The sequence below is a fragment of the Ailuropoda melanoleuca genome, chromosome 13 (genome assembly GCF_002007445.2).
Source record: "Ailuropoda melanoleuca isolate Jingjing chromosome 13, ASM200744v2, whole genome shotgun sequence".
Classification (NCBI taxonomy): domain Eukaryota; kingdom Metazoa; phylum Chordata; class Mammalia; order Carnivora; family Ursidae; genus Ailuropoda; species Ailuropoda melanoleuca.
In genome coordinates, this window is record NC_048230.1 from 58,471,963 (window position 1) to 58,488,061 (window position 16,099).

Sequence of the window (16,099 nt, forward strand, 5' to 3'; positions counted from 1 at the left end):
CAGCCTTGGCCATCACCCTTCTACTTGCTGTCTCTGTGAATTTGCCTATCTCGATACCGCCTGTCAGTGGGAGCTTCTGCGTGGGGGCTTATTTCTCCTGGAGTATCACCACCAAGCTTCCTCTGTGCCTGAGCAGGAGCGGGCAGGCTCGGGGGCACTGGGCAGGTGAGGTCTCCACCGCCTGCAATCTGACCACTTGCATGCCCACCCCTGCCCCCTTGGTACCAGCAAGAACCTTGTTCACGTCCTGATTCTGCCGTTTGCTTGCTGGGGGTAACATTGGGCGAATCTCTCTGAGCCTCAGTTTCCCCATCTCTAAGTAGAGACAACAATGATCTTAGGGGATCATTCCGATATTTACATGAGCCGACACAACTTTGCTGGGTGCCTGGCGCCCCTGGAGAGTAAAGCAAATTTATTGTTGCCATAAGCCTAGACATCCAAGCTCACCCAATATTTGTTAAAAAAGAGCATTCTGTATCTGCTCCCCATCAGGCAGCACCCACGTTTACTGTCACCCTTTATTCTCTAGCTTTGTAAGTCAATTCTCACTTCACCTCTTCCCATCAGACTCAAGGTTTTTTGAGGACTGTCTCTCTGCGTGCCCTGAGGGCGGAACGCTGAACTAATACAGTCTGGGTTTGACAAACCTCTGCATTATTCCGCTGATGGATGGTTAAATCCTATCCCTCCTGCAGTCTTCCCGGCAGGTTGGCCCCATCTCTATCAGAAGGAGGCACAGCTGTTCCTTAGAACGCCCAGCCCCAGACTGGGGACTTCCTCCCTCAGGACCCAGCTACCTCAGGTCTCAGACACCGTCCCCCCAAATCTGGCCCCATCCCAAGACACACAAAATGAAGCTCCTAAAAAAATTGCCTTCGTATACCTTCTCCCATAGTGTATTTATTGTTGTGTGTTCGTAATATCGTTGGGTTGTTCGCAAACAACCCAAATATCCCTCAACGGGAGAGGGTTAAATAAATAACGATACAACAGCACAAGGATACTACTCCACAATCGTTTAAAAAGAATAAAACAGGGCGCCTGGGTGGCTCCATCGGTGAAGCGTCCAACTCTTGATTTCCCCTCAGGTCATGATCTCAGGGTCGTGAGTTCAAGCCCTGAGTCAGGCTCTGCGCTCAGCGTGCCGTAGGCTTGACATTCTATCTTCTTCTCCATCTGCCCCTCTAGCTTGTGCTCTCCCTCTCAAATAAATAAATCTTTAATACAGAAATAAAATAAAAAGAATAAGACAGGCCTATGTGTATGGATAGGGAACAATTCTCCAAGATGGACTGATGAGTGCCAAAAGCGGGGAGGAGAGCAGTGTGGGTAGCTTGCGGCTGCTTGTGTGAATGGGAGGGGAGGGGGGATCAGATCATGTGCGGACCCGCTCAGACTCTGTGTGCTAACTGCTAACAGTCAGAGCCTTTGGGGAGGGCCTCAGAGGGACAGGGACGGAGAGAGACTAGGTTTTTCCCTGGATAAATTTCTGTATTTAAAAAAATTTTTTTCTGTATTTTAATTCTTTACAACATACATGCGTTTCCTATTCAAAATGTTAAATTAATATAACCTATGTGTCATGTCTTTGTCAGGAAGCAGTAAGGTTTGGACCTCATGCAAACAGGATGCATCATTCTTGAAAGGTTGAGAATTCTCGATGTGTTCTCTGCTGAATGATGTCAGCAGAAGCTGAGTGACCTTGACAATAGAATTCAGAGATGATGTCTTTACATAAATGTTCTGTTGGCAACATCACCCCTGGCCCTTATAAGCCACTTCACCGTGTTCAAGGCTGAGAGCCTCTTTACTTTTCATGACCTCATTTACCCTGACAATGTGGGGGATCACGGGGGCAGGCAAGGAACTTGTCCAAGGTCACACGATTGGAAAATGCTCCCCCCTCCCCGCCCTGAAGCCAGACCTGAACCCACACCTGTCTCTGCTCCTTTCACATGGCTGGGAGTGGCAAGCTTTTGAGGTCATCTGAGACATCGCATCAGTGAAGGTTGATCGAGTGCTTCCGCGTCAGTGACCTGACTGCCAGTGGCCACCATATTCTTAGGACTGGTGGTCAATACCCAGGCCTCACCCAACCTGACTGGTCAGGAGCATTTGACAGCATGGTCACTGCTTCCTCCTTCAAACACTTTCTTCCTGGGTTCCTAGGATACCCCTGTCCTGATTCTCATCCCCTGTCACTGGAAACTTCTTGTCATCTTTGTTGGCTCATTGTAGCTAGGCCTTCAGGCTGTGGAGAGCCTGAGGGATTGGCCCTTGGCCCTTCCTCTTGTCCCTAGAACCCCCTGTTCTAGCTGATATATTGGTATTGTGGCTTGTTGGTATTTTTTTAGGATTTTATTTGTAAGTAATCTCTACACCTAAGGTGGGGCTTGAACTCACAACCCCGAGATCGAGAGTCGCATGTTCTACCCACCGAACCGGCCAGGCGCCCCGGTGGTGTGGCTTTTGACACTGTCTATATGCTGAAGTGGCCCACATTTATACCCCCAGCGCAAACTTCCCCTGCACCCCATAATGCAACCCCCTCCGGATGGCTCCATCTGGAGAACTGTTGGTTCCTCCTTCCCTCCCATTTTCTCCTGCAACCTGCCCTCCATCCTGCCCGCTCCACCCCCGTCCTCCTGGCTGCTCTGGCCAGAACCCCGGAAGCCACCCATGCCTCTCCCACCCTGTCAACTGAACTTTCCAAGTAGAGCTGGAATCTTTCCCCTTCTCCCCACCTCACAGTCACCAACCACTCTGAGCACCTTCACCTCACGCCTGGAATATTCCAACAGCCTCCTCACTGGTCTCCCTCCTCTGCCCTTGCCCCCTCAGTCAATCTGTTTCCAACCCCACTGCCAAGTTAACCACTTAGAACATGTCGGTCTGTCTCTCTTCTCTGCTGAGAAGCTGCCAGTGATTTCCCGTCTTATTTGGAATGAAAACTGAGCTCCTTCAAACAGCGATCCTGCTTAAAAAAGGCCCACCTGTCCCTCCCTTCCTGGGTTGCCTCTGACCTCATCCACCACTGTTTCTTCCCAGGGAACAGAACCTTCCAGCACAGTGAGCTCCCTGCTATTCCCGCGGCACCAGCACCAGGCACATGCACACAGAGACTTTCAGGACGCGCTTCTCGGCCTCGTGCTGTGGCGTTTGGGGCTGTCCTCTGCACTGTGTGACCGTCAGCATGAGCATTCCTGGCCATTCCCCATGAACAGTTGTAGCTCCCCCTGTCTCCAGAAATTGCCAAACATCCTCTGGGAGGCAAAATCGCCCCGGCTGGGAACCCCTGGGCTCCCGGCAATGCCCTCCCCAGACACCCCCATGCCTCCTCCCTCACTTTGTTCAGGCCTTGACTCAGCGGTCCCCTCCCTACTGTGGTCTCTGTCCACCCTGATTATCACTGCTGCCGGCCCCACCTCCCCACCTCCCTTCCTGCTCTATTTGTCTCTGTAGCCCTCATCACCATTTTTTATTATCTGTCTCTTCTTAACAGACCGTCAGCCTTAAAAAGCCAAGGATCTTTGTCTTTGTTGCATTCACGCTGTGCCCCCAGCACTTTCAGCAGGGCCTGGCACATAGTAGACACTCAATAAACACTTCTGGAAGGAACAAATAAACGCCAGGCCTTGTAACAGCTGCGCGAACACGAGACCGTGGCCTTGAGAGACTTGCTTTCCCATGTGGGTGCTGGGAGTCAACAGACGAATAAAGTACACGCAGTGGGCAGGTGGTGTTCAGAGCGAGGAAGAGAAATGAAGCAGGTGTGCTGGTTTCCTAGGACTGCCCTGACGGGACACCACAACCTAGGCGGCCAGAAACAACAGATACTGTGTCACCGTTCTAGAAGCCAGAAGTCTGAAACCAAACTGTGGGCTGGGCCCTGCGAGTCTGAAACCTGCAGGAGACTACTTCTAGCCCCTTTCTTGCTTCCGCTGGGCTACGAGCAATTTTGGCTCCTTGGCTTGTAGCTACCTCGCTCCAAGGCTGTGTCTTCACAAGACCTTCTTCCTGTGCTTTTCTACAGGTCGACTTTCCTCGTGCCTGTCTGTCTCCGTGTCCAAATTTCCCTCTTACGTAAAGATACCAGTCATATTGGGTTAGGGTCACCCTCCTGACCGCATTTTAACTTGATCACCTCTGTAAAGATCCTATTTCCAAAAAGGCCCCAAATCTGAGCTACTGGGGTGGGGGTGGGGGTTGAACGTATCTTTTTTGGGGGGACACAGTTCAACGCCCTAACAGCAGGGATTGGTTTGAAGGGTGCTGCTTTAGGAAGGGGGTGAGGGAAGGCCTCTAAGTGGGTGGCAGTTGAGCAGCATCCTGAATGAAGAGAGGGGGTGAGTCCTGTGGACACCTGGGGGAAGGGCATTCCAAGGCGAGGGAACAGCCAGTGCAAAGCATTGTAATCAAGATACCTGCTTCACAATGCTGTGAGGATTCAGTGGCTTCACAGATGAAAAAATCTAAAAGCTGGCTCACAGTTAGCAGGCAGTCAGGATTATTACTATTACCCATCCTTTTCCCAGGCTTCGCCTCTGTGCCTGCTGTGGGGCTGGGGATCCGGAGTGTACTAGGCAGACAGCATCTGGTCTTGGTGGTGCCGAGGGCCTAGCTGGGGAGACCAAGAGCCAACAAGTCAACAAACAAGAGGAGTATGTGGTGTGATTGCTGATAACCTCCGTGCTCAGTACAGCCCCGTGATGTCATAGAGGGCTACTGCTGGGTGGGGCTGGGCATCTCTGGATAAGGCCTCTTGGAGAAGCTGAAGGATCTCTCTCGATGAGCGCGGCGTTAGGGGAAGTCCATGGAGAAATGTCCACGGGTCAGATTGAGATCCATGACCAGGCTGGCACTGGTCACGAGGGAAGCGCCCAAAGGTAGGAACCTAATGAAAATCCCTCCAGGTCCCTTCTGGTTAATTACAAAGAGCACGAGAGTCCCAATTAAATGGGTCTCAAACCCCAAACTTTTATACCACCTGCCTCATGGCCATCTCATCTCTATCACCGATAAAAGAAAACATCAGTGGGAAATAGAAAATAATTCCCTGAGTCAGACCCCAATGTTCATGTCCAACTTCAAGTCCAGGTGGGGACCGTTAAAAACAGGTATAGCAAATGCCCTTGTTTACCCAGTGGCCGATTCTCCGGGAGAGTTAATCAGCGTGTCCGTCCTGTGGTTCTGTATTCTCAAAGGGTTCTCTGGGTTGGATTCAACACATCTCCTCAGATACCCTAGAAAATCCTTTCTCCTGGGAATTTATTTATTCCCTTACTGTTTCAGGGCGATTTGCCAGCCAATTGTAAGGTATGGCAGGTGTTTAATGACTACTGAAAGCGACTGTGGTGAATTAAGTTCTCAAAGTCCCTTCCTCCCAGCGAGAAAACACCCAGCATGGCTGTTTTGACATTCCACGGTCATGTCTCTTGCATTTTGAAGCTACATTTTGTTATTTTGCTTCATTTCTGAAGAAAAGCTAGAAACCTGCTTAAACTCAACTATCCCCTCCCCTGTTTCCCACGTAGTTGGTGCTATGGAGAAAGCACAGGGAGACAGACTGGGGTTCAAGACCCAGAACGTGGAGAGAGACAGAGAGAAAGAGGGAGAGCACACAAGAACATTCACCCTCTTACCATGTCATGGAGACTCTGGTGGGTTTGTATTCACTGATTCTCTAAACATTTATGCAATGCCTATTAAGGGCCAGGCACTGTGCTGGGCTCTAGGGGGCCCACCCCCAAACCCAAAGACAAGTGCCTGTCCTTCTGTGGCTTACAGTTCACTGCACATTCACATCTGATAGAGAGTCAAGAGCTTTAGCATGAGAATCCGAAAGACTGGGGGCTTGGCTTATTGGCCCTCCCTTTGAATTAATGGTCCTCAGTTTTTCTCCTCTGTAAAATGGGTTCAGCCATTCATTCGTGCTGCATAGCTCAGAAGGGTTTGTGGTGAGGGCCCTGGGAGACGGTGTCTAGAAAAATGGAGTGGGAGAATGGCCATTCCAGTTGCTCTTTACAGCATCTATCCTGGGTGGTAAGAGCTACAGTCTGTAACTAACCCTAAGTGGCCAGTGCTGTTCATTCCCTTACCCAGAGGCAGAAACAGAACGGAGGGGTTGAGTCCAAGTGGCTCAGGACTCCAAAACGCAAAGTAAACTGAGAGCACACACTGCTGGGGAGAGCTTGATGGGACCAGAGAGTTAGGGGTGCCAGATTAAACACAGGATATACTTAGACTAGAAAACTGTTCATTTATTTGAAATTCAAATTTAAGTATGAGCGTCCTGTATTTTTATTTGCTAAGCTTGGCCACCCTACTGAGGTTCTGATGTCGGGCTGGGGGAGGGCTGGGGTCACCCTGGGACTACAGACATCAGGGTGAGCCCGTTCCTGGGGCTGGTGTGCCAAAGGGGTGAGTGAGTAAGAGCAGCGAGAAGAAGGCCCAGAAACCAGGGGGTTTCTCCAGCCACCTGTCCCAGGATTACCCAGCACATGGAGGCTTCCGCTTCAGCATTTCCGTCTTAGCTTCTCAGCAGCTCCTGCGTTTGAGCTGCTCCCCCGTAGGCCTTACTGTTTAGGCTAACCTGGGCCTGCCCGGCAGCCCCTCTGGGCCACGCCCAGTTTCACTTGACTTGCCAATCACTGAAGCTTCCTTTTGTAACCAGGGTCCTCCTCATCAGGCTTCAGTGTTCTGACGTCCTCATTAAAACTTTCCTAGTGCTTTGTCTTGAAAATCAGAGATCTGGGCATCCTTGCAACTGACTCATTCGGCCATTTCCTGTTCCACATTCACCAAATTACTTTGAGCACCTGCTATGTACCGGAGAGATACAGAATTGGACAAAACAGACACTAAATAAGAAATCAATCTGAGAATTTATACCCAGTTATTAACCATGTAGTAGGTATTAAGTTATGATTGCCTTAAGCACCACGAGGGCAACATATAGTAGGGTGGCTGTGTCTGATTCATTGGGAAGTGGGTCCACAAAGCCTTCCCTGAAGACATTAATTTTGTATTGGGTTTTGAAGGATGAGCAGGAGTTACCTGATAACAACAGTGATACCCAAGTGCTGGCAAACTGCTAAATAACCTTTTACAACAGGACCTAATTTAGTTCTGACAACACTCTGGGAGGTGTTACCCACATTTTATAGGCCCAGAGAGGTTCAGCTACTTGCACAAGGTCACACAGTGAGAGGATGGCAGTGTCAGGATTTGAACCCAGCCAGCCTGGCTTGGAGCCTTCCAAGCACGCTGGGATACGGCTGGAGCTCAGAGCCGGGAGAGTAAACTGCAGAAGGGAATCCTGCAGGCCCGCGAAAGCTCGGTTAAGAATTTGAGACTTTGGCCCGAGAACAATGGGAAACCTTTGAAGGGGGTTAGAGGTGGGGGTGGGGAGGGGGGTGTGTCCTGGCCCAAATTGAAATTTCAAAAGATCCCTCTGGCTGCTCGGGGTGGGGGATGGGATCAGAGTGGAGCCTGGGGGCTGGTGGGAGGCTGTTCCCTTCCTGCCCAGATAACAGATAATGGTGGCTCTGGACCGGCTACCAGCTCTGCAGAATGGACCTCCGCGGCCGGAGTCGGCGACGGAAGCGGCTCCGAAGGTAGATTCCACGGGGCTCTGGGCTGGGAGGTGGGGGAGGGAGAGGTCAAGGGTGACATCCAGGTTTGGGGCTTTAGAGCTGCAGGGGAAAGGCCTGGGAGGGAGCTTGGTGGCCCAAGAGCTCCTGGGAGTTGAGTTTGGGTCAGATTGCCCGTGTCTGAGATTTCTTTGTCTTTGGTGTGTTTTTGTTGTTGTCCTTATTGCTACATCGGTTACTGATTGCCTTGGAGTTTCTGGTCTGTTTCAGTTCCCGTCTCCATAGTCCTAGTTTCTTGGGATGTTAGAGGCCCAGAGGGTTTGGATTTCATTTTTCTTGTGAACATCTTGGTTTTTCAGACGGGCAGATTACCTAATCTTTCTGTGCTTCGGTTTCCTCATCTGTAGAATGAGGGCCAGGGCTAGTACCTGGTTCATGGAGTTATTGGGATGATTCAGTTAATTAATACATAAAGTGTGCTCAGAACAATGCCTGGCTTGCAAAGGTTCGGAAAGCACCAGCCGCTCTCCTAAGGCCGAGGTGATGGTGCTGGTGCTGATGGTGTTGTCATGACAATGAGGAGGCCACGGAAGCAGGGGTGCTTGTAGGAGGAGGCTGAAGCCCATAGAAGTCACTCCGATTACTTAGCAAGTGCATGCTAGTTACGTTTTTGTACCCAGTCGTAAGCAAACTATTTAAAAAGTATATACAGAAGCCCAAGAAATTGCATTCATTCCAATGAAGAAACATTGGAGAGATTCCCTAGTGCCCGGCCTGCTCTAGACTCTGGGGTCACGCCAGTGTGTATGAAAACGACAAGCTTCCTTGAAAAGCAAATGCAATGACTAGTTTCAGAATGTGCTAAGTGCTGGAAAGAAAAGAAACCCACTTTTATGACAGGATGTGATCCCAGGGGGCCTCCTGGAGGAGGTGACATTGGGTTCAGGATCCGAAACGGCATGTGCAGGGTCCATAAGGGGCGGATTCTAGTTGGCAGGAGACAACTGGCACATTTTGAGGACACCAGAGTAGGTCAAGGTGGCCGGAGTGCGGTAAACAGTTGAAGGGGAGAATTGGTTATTTCTATTTCTACGTATTGCCCTAGTTGAAATTACTGGTATTTGATCTTTTAAATTCATGTACAAATTGTGACTATATACAATTCTACCTGATAGATTGAGCGAGAAGGGACAAAACCAAATAAGGGCCATGGCTGATCTGTTGGAGATCTTGTATAGAAACTGCTTTGTGTAAGAAGAAAATGCGACTTGGTGGACAAATATTCGTTGAGCAAGTACTAGGCCCCAGGCCTGTGCTGGCCCAGGGAGTACCGGTGAATGGGCATGCAAAGTTCCTGCCTTTGTATGAAGACATATAGTCAGTCAACAAAGGAGTAGGGTGCTTACATACTGCGCTGAGTCCTAGGAAGGGAGTAACAGGGTGATGTCCCCGAAAACAGACAGGAGTCAGTATCAGATGGGTGGTCAGGAAGGGCCCCTTGGAAGAGGTGATATTTGCTGTGGGACCTGAGTCATGAAAGGAGTCGCCATGTGATTGAAGGCGGTCCAGGTGGAGGAGGTGGCCTGTGCTCAGGTCCTGAGGTGGGAAGAAGCCTGGAAAGGTTGGGGGGGAGCTGAGGAAGGAGGCCAGTGCTGCCTGAGCCCAGGGAGGGAGGAAGGGGGGGTCACCTGAGATGCGATCAGAGAGCGGGGACCAGCCCACCTAGTACTCTGCAGGCACTGTTCAGGGACACGATTTTCTTCTGAAAGGGGGATTGCAAAGGTTTTCTGTAAAGGACAATAGTGAATGTGGGTGTTGAGGGCTATGTCTGGTCTCTGTTTCAGCTCTTTGACCCTGTCTTGTAACCCAAGCATAGCCCTAGACAACCATTAAATGACCCCTCTGCTGGTGGGCCTGGAAAATTCGACTTAGGGACACTACAAAATTTGGATTTCATTAATTTATGCATGCTACAAATTACTTTTGTGATTTCTTCAATCATATTTTTAAAAGATGTTATTTATTTTTAAAAAAGATTTTATTTATTCATTAGAGAGAGAGAAAATGGGGGGAGGGGCAGAGGGAGAAGCAGACTCCCTACTGAGCAGGGATCCAGATCCAGAGGCAGGGCTGGATCCCAGGACCCTGAGATCAGGACCAGGACTAGAGCGGAAGGCAGACGCTTAACCAACTGAGCCACCTAGGGATCCCTAAAGATTTTAATTAAAAGTAGTCTCTACACCCAATGTGGGGCTTGAAATCCTCACTCCCCGCCCAAGATCACGAGTTGTATGCTCTACCAACTGATCCAGCCAGATGACCCTTTCTTCGACCATTTTATTTTATTTCAAATATTTTATTTATTTGACAGCAAGAGAGCACAAGCAGGGGGAACAGTACAGGGAGAGGGAGAAGCAGGATCCCCACTGAGCAAGGAGCCTGACCCTGGGATCATGACCTGAGCCAAAGGCAGATGCTTAAACATCCGGAGCCACTCAGGCACCCCTTGGCCATTTTTAAATGTGAAAAGCCATTTTTAGCTTGAGGGCCAGAGGGAAACAGGTGGTGGGCAGGTGACTTGCTAAAGTCATGGGAAGCCATCCAAGGGTTTTGAACACAGGATCGAAAGGTTGTGATTTGGGGCGCCTGGGTGGCTCGGTCGTTAAACGTCTGCCTTTGGCTCAGGTCATGATCCTAGCGTTATGGGATCAAGCCCCAGATCGGGCTCCCTGCTCAGCGGGAAGCCTGCTTCTCTTTCTCCCACTCCCCCTGCTTGTGTTCCCTCTCCCGCTTCCTCTCTCTTTGTCAGANTTTGTCAGAAAAAAAAAAAAAATCTTAAAAAAAAAAAAAAAAAAGAAAGGTTGTGATTTAAAATGGGAAGGTACAGGGGCGCCTGGCTAGCCTAGTAGGTGGAGTGTGCAACTGTTGATCTTGGGGTTGTGAGCCCCACGTTGGGGGTAGAGTTTACTTAAAGAAAAAGAAAAGAAAAGAAAATGGAAGGTACGAAGGCACGGCATGATGCTAGAAAGTGGATGTAACCATGTAGAATGGAGCAGTCGTTTTGTTAGTCATTCGTCAAGCACTGAGTTTCTTTAATAGTCACCCTGTTGCTGAAGGGGACCCATGATCTGTAAGACACAGTTCTACACTCATGGAGTTTATAACCTAACAGGAGTGACTGAAGAGCGAGATCCAAATACAAGCTTCAAGGTCAAAAGAGAGACCCCAAAAAGCAATAGTTGCATTGAAAAACAGCAAGGTGGCCAACAGGTGGCTGGAGTGGCGTGAGGGGGGTGGAATGGGTAGGAGTTGAGGGAGGGCAGGTGAAAGATTTGGGATTTTATCCTAAGTGAGACGGGAAGGCCCTGGCAGGTTTTTTAAAGCTGTGATAAAATATAAATAATGTAAAATTTGCCATTTTAACCACTTGAAGGTGTTCAATCCAGTGGCATTAAGTGCTTTCACAATGTTGTGTAACCACTGCCATCTAGACCCAGGACTTTTTCATCACCCCGGAAGGGAAATCTCTCTCCATTTTTTTTTTTTTAAAGATTTTATTTATTTATTTGACAGGCACCAAGAGAGGGAACACCAGTAGGGGAAGGGGGAGAGGGAGAAGCAGGCTTCCCGCTGAGCAGGGAGCGCAATGCAGGGCTCCATGCAGGGCTTCATGCAGGGCTTGTTCCCAGGACCCTGGGATCATGACCTGAGCCTAATAAGGCAGATGCTTAATGAGTGAGCCACCCAGGTTCCCCTCTCTCCATTTTTTAAAAAACATCTTATTCATTTGAGAGCATGAGTGGGGGAGGGGCAGAGGGAGAGGGAGAAGCAGACCCCCTGCTGAGCAGGGAGCCCCATGTGGGGCTCAATCCCAGGACCCCGAGATCATGGCCTGAGCCAAAGGCAGACGCTTCACCGACTGAGCCACCCAGGCCCCCCAAAATCTCAGTACCCATTAAGCAGTAAGTCCTCATCCCCCGTCTCCCCAGCCCCTGACAACCTTCTACCTATGTTTCTTTTTTTTTTTTTTTAAAGATTTTATTTTTATTTATTTGACAGAGATAGAGACAGCCAGCGAGAGAGGGAACACAAGCAGGGGGAGTGGGAGAGGAAGAAGCAGGCTCATAGCGGAAGAGCCTGATGTGGGGCTCGATCCCACAACGCCAGGATTACGCCCTGAGCCGAAGGCAGACGCTTAACCGCTGTGCCACCCAGGCGCCCCATCTACCTATGTTTCTATATCTCTCTGGCTTTGCCTGTTCTGGACATTTCATAGAAATGGAATCAAACTATATGTAGCTTTTGTTGTCTGGCTTCCTTGACAAAGCGTCATGATTTCATCCATGTGTGCGTCTGTCAGCGCTTCTTTCCTTTCTGAGGCTGAGTAACAGATTAATATTCCCTGTGTGGACTATTTATCCATTTGTTGATCCATTCATCCATTGATGGACAGTTGGGTTGTTTTCATCTTTCGGCTATATCATGAATCGTGCTGTCCTTGGAAGGCTTTGAACAGGCAGGTGATGTCTTGTTACCCGGATTCCTCCGGGAGGAGACCAGTTAGAACAGGATTCAAAGCCTTGACTGCCCAGAGTAATTCCCTGGGCTGTCGAACACGCATTCTTGGGAACTGGGGCAGAATTCCCAGGATAGTCTATACACTGAAGGATTGGGAACCACTGGGGAGAGGCAGGAGCAGTCCTATGAGCAGGATGGTGGCAGGCATCAAAGGGATTAGGTGACAAGCACAAGAACCACCTTTAGAATACACTCAGGACCAGGCGCCCAGGCTGGCCCCTGGTTGGGACCGAGAGGGCTGTTTGGGGTGACTGATTCACCGAATGGAGGAGCCCTGCGGAGGGGCTAGTTTGAGGGCATCAGGTTGGGTTTGCTTTGCTCAGTGAGAGGTCCCTGCAGCCCCCACACTGAGAAGCCCTGCAGGCGGGGAGGGGTATGTGCTCATGTGGTGTAGGAGATCCGGATCCAGGAAGGTGCCCCCCGTGTGAGAAAGCAGGAAAGACACTGGACAGGAGGTGCACCTGGATTTAAGGGTGGCTGTTATCCCTACAAGGGATGCAAGGCGAAGGAGCCATGGTGGGTCCTACTTGGGACATACTCTCCAGCTTCACTGAAAAATAGAGGGAGATGAGGGGGAGAGTCAAGTATGGAGTCAGATAAAGGGGTCCTGACTGGGGCGGGGGGTCAGGGTTGCATTAATTAGTGGAGAACTGCTGAATGAAGGTTTTTTGGAAACTTCAGGGAAGCTGATCGCAGCCAGCAATGGTTTTGAAGTGTTTTGTTTGCCATGTGCATGGAAAGGTAAAGGTGGGGGTTATGGAAAGGTGAAGAACATTCTGGAACGTTTTGAGTCTGAGTAATGGAAGAACTGCAGATGGAATAGTGACCATGTCCCTGACTTTACCTCCACACTTGACTCCTGCAGCTCATTTCACTGCAGCCACACTTGGCTTTTTTTTTGTGCCTCAGAAACACCAAGCTACCAAGCTCAGGCTTGCCTCAGAGCCTTTGTACCTGCTATTCCCTCCATCTGGAAGGCTCTTATCTCCTTCAGCTCAAGTGTCACAGCCTCACTGGAGCACTTCTTATCGCCCCCCCTCCCCAATCTGGCCACTTCTCTCTACCCTCACCGTTTTGTTTTTCTTCATAGCATTGGTCTCCCTTGGTTATTTTTTTATCCCTTTTTCTTTTTTTTAAAGAAGAGTCTGAACTTTTTTTTTTTTTTTAAGATTTATTTATTTATTTGTGAGAGAGAGAGAGTGCACACAAGCAGGGGCAGTGGCAGGCGGAGGGAGAAGCAGACTCCCCACTGAGCAAGGATCCCCATACGGGACTGGATCCCAGGACCCTGGGATCATGACCTGAGCTGAAGGCAGATGCTTCACTGACTGAGCCACCCAAGCATTCCTATTTTTTTTTTTTAAAAGATTTTATTTATTCATTCGATAGAGACAGAGACAGCCAGCGAGAGAGGGAACACAAGCTGGGGGAGTAGGAGAGGAAGAAGCAGGCTCACAGTGGAAGAGCCTGATGTGGGGCTCGATCCCACAACGCCAGGATCACGCCCCGAGCCGAAGGCAGAAGCCTAACCGCTGTGCCACCCAGGCGCCCCAAGCATTCCTATTTTTTAAAAATCTTATTCATGTATTCATTTAATTGTTCATGACCTTGCCTGTTAAGCCGGCAGCTCCTTGAAACAGGAGCGACAGACAGTCATTACGTGTGGTGCTTAGAGGTAGGGGAAGCCCCCCATACTTCTTTGTAGACTGCCTGGATCAGCGGCGAGAAAGTGCCTGCGCATCCCCACTGTCTCTGATGTAAGGACGGTAATTCCGTTTCACAGACTTGGAAACCGAGGCAGAAAAAAGTGAAATCACTTGCTCAAGTTCCTTAGGGAGGAAGCTTGGAATGGGCCCCTCCCCCTGCCCCCCCCTCCCCAAACAGGCTGGCGGCTCTAGAGCCCAGAGGAAGAGCCAGATCAATGGCCAAGAGGGAGCAGAGTCTGGAGGAAGAGGAGCTGTGGCAGTTAGAGCCACAGTGGCTGGGCAGGGCAGTGTTTTGGAACCTCTGAGGTGTCCAGCATCAGATGTTAGCGTCAGGTCAACGAACAGTGGACCCAAGACTAACCAGCCTGTTGAAGTTGGTTCTTGGAAGTGAATGAGGACTTCTTTTTCTTTTAAAAGAAATTACTGTTCAAAATAATTTATTTTAATCAGCTGCATACAGATATAAAATGAACACGTTTTATGTATTTTATGTATCTCATTATTAATAAGGGCACATGTGCGATCGTCCGACTAATTCAAAGCCTTGCTCATACAGGAAACACTGACATGAATTTATGAGTAGATGCAAAGAATTAGCAAGACTCCCCAATATCCACAAGGCAATAATCAATTGCATTCCAGGGACTAAATTTGCATGTCTATGGACAGCAGTCTCCTGCATTAGTGTTAGCCTTCTACTGGTGGCAGAGCTGTGAAAAGCTCGGAAACAATGAAAGGTGCAGGTGAGCCCAACGGGGATGCCTGGACGGGCCACCCACTAATCTCTCCTTGCCTATTTCATAGTCTTCAAGAATTTTCCTAATATTACATTTATTAATTTATCTTGGAAGAAGTAATACCTTCACGTGGTTGAAATTCAAAACGTATATAGCGGTAAAAAAATCTCCTTCCCATTCCTGACCCCTGGCCACCCCGTACCCCTTGGATGCAAAATGTTAGCAATTTCTTAAGTATGCTTCCAAGAAATCTGGTGCATAATAAGCAAATCTTTTTAAAAAAGATTTTTAAAAAATTTTATTTTATTATTTTTTAAAAGATTTTATTTATTTATTTGACACAGAGAGAGCTCACTCAAGCCAGGAGCTGCAGGCAGAGGGAGAGGGAGAAGCAGGCTCCCCTTAGAGCAGGGAGACCAATGCGGGGCTTTATCCCTGCCCAGAGGGACCCTGGGATCACGACCTGAGTCGAAACTGAGATGAGTCAGACACTTAACTGACTGAGCCACCCAGACACCCCAGGATTTTATTTTTTTAAGTAATCTGTACACCCAACGTGGGGCTTGAATTTACAATCCTGAGATCAAGAGTTGCATTCTCTACTGACTTAGCCAGTCAGGTGCTCCAAGAAGCAAACACGTTAAGAAAAAGACACACACACACACAGGTTTGCCTGTTTAAAAAAAAATGACATATTCCATATACTGTTCTTTTTTTTCCGCCCTTGACTCAACAGTATGTCTTAGAGATTGTTCTGTGCTGCATATATTCTGTTGTGTGGCAGGACCGTGTTTACTTTATCAGTCCCTTATTGATGGCATGATGACTTGTGGGAAAATAATTGGAAGGCGTTGAGGAGAGGTGAGTAGCACACAGAAGGAGATAGAAAGAGAAGTTTTCTTAGTAGGAGGGGACTATTGATAGTTCCTCAGCTTCCTCATCTAGGAAAGGGGTTGATGATTATATGGCGCCCATCTCACAGGTTTCAGTTGGGAATTGATTAGTTTATGTAAACCACTTAGAACAGCACCTGACGCAGTGCTTGGAACGTGCCAGCTAGTGGGATTTATCCTTATTCTCCTCTGGAAAGTCTGATGTTAAAGAAAAATGACTTGGAAGCATCCAGAAATTTCCTTTTTAAGAGTAAACAGAGGGACATCCTAACAGTATGAGTGCTCACTGTGTGTTGTGTGGCTCCTAGCGCTTGACTGCCCTGATCCCGTGAATTTCCACGTGGGTATTATTATTGCTCCCATTGTACAGAGGAGGAAATCAGGGCACAGAGAATTTCGTACCTCAAGCAAGGCTGCCCAGCTGGCTAGTGGGGCAGCTGGATTCACATCCAGACGTCAGACAGTCTGACGCCAGCAGCCATGCACTCGATCACTGCACGGTTGTGGCTCTTGTTGGGGAAAGAAAGAGAAAAGGTTAACGTGGAAGGAGAGGGCTCCGAGGGGGAGGCATCTGGGAGGGCGCAGGGCGG